Raw genomic sequence first — 499 nt, 5'->3', positions numbered from 1 at the left:
ATTCCGACCTTGGCTTGGTCTATCGGGGGGGCACTGGGTGCAGCCTGCTGCCTCTTCGGAAGCTTGGGGCTTACCAAATACAAGGTGAGCACGTGTGACAGGAAGAAAACGCCCCTAATACACGTCGCGGCAGACGTGAAACGCAACATTGTCTGTATGAAAATGCACGATGACATTGCTTAGCAAATTTACCGGTCTGTTGGATTTTCAGACTGTCATGACAAGCTTCAAGTTTTAACCCATTTCCCTAAAGCACAGCATAAACTACGATATGGGACTCTGGGCTTGTTCAGGGGGGCGGGGGGGGTGTCTACTGGAAGCGGGGGCTCTTACCAGAAATGTGTATCTTTCGGCGGGGTGGGCAGGGGTCTTCTTTCTCCCGCTCTCCGTTAGTACACTTTATCACGCTTTGTTTACACTGAGTCTGATTGAATAAGATTGAGACCTGTAAGGGGAAAATGAAAATGAGTTTCTGACATGACAGTGACAATTAGTCATG

This window comes from Penaeus monodon, chromosome 15 (assembly GCF_015228065.2).
Source record: "Penaeus monodon isolate SGIC_2016 chromosome 15, NSTDA_Pmon_1, whole genome shotgun sequence".
Lineage (NCBI taxonomy): Eukaryota > Metazoa > Arthropoda > Malacostraca > Decapoda > Penaeidae > Penaeus > Penaeus monodon.
Note: the sequence above shows the minus strand (reverse complement) of the source record.